The sequence below is a fragment of the Etheostoma spectabile genome, unplaced genomic scaffold, assembly GCF_008692095.1.
Source record: "Etheostoma spectabile isolate EspeVRDwgs_2016 unplaced genomic scaffold, UIUC_Espe_1.0 scaffold50, whole genome shotgun sequence".
NCBI classification, from domain to species: Eukaryota; Metazoa; Chordata; class Actinopteri; order Perciformes; family Percidae; genus Etheostoma; species Etheostoma spectabile.
Window position 1 is genome coordinate 403,787 of NW_022605620.1, and position 225 is coordinate 404,011.

The window sequence follows — 225 nt, forward strand, 5'->3', positions numbered from 1 at the left end:
AGTCATTTCAAAAACGTTGCTATCTATGATAGCTTGATTGCTAACGTTAGCTAAAAACCCCATTCAAGCCTTTGTTGTGTTTGATGCTAACTCGTAGCTAAGCTAGCAGTGAACCAGCTTCGTTTAGTAGGTCCATTTTTGGAAGAACGAGCTAAACCATTTGTACATGTCACTGAAACGGGTTAAGGTTGGAACAGCCTTTGATTTGGTTTATTTACTTGAAAC

The 225-nt window shown here is 38.7% G+C and overlaps 1 protein-coding gene across 1 annotated transcript in view; it reads right to left on the reverse strand.

Annotated features, from left to right (window-relative positions):
- Positions 1 to 225, reverse strand: part of tmem205 (transmembrane protein 205) — a 16,831-nt gene that overhangs the window by 5,941 nt on the left and 10,665 nt on the right. The gene's annotated exons all lie outside the window — the stretch shown is intronic.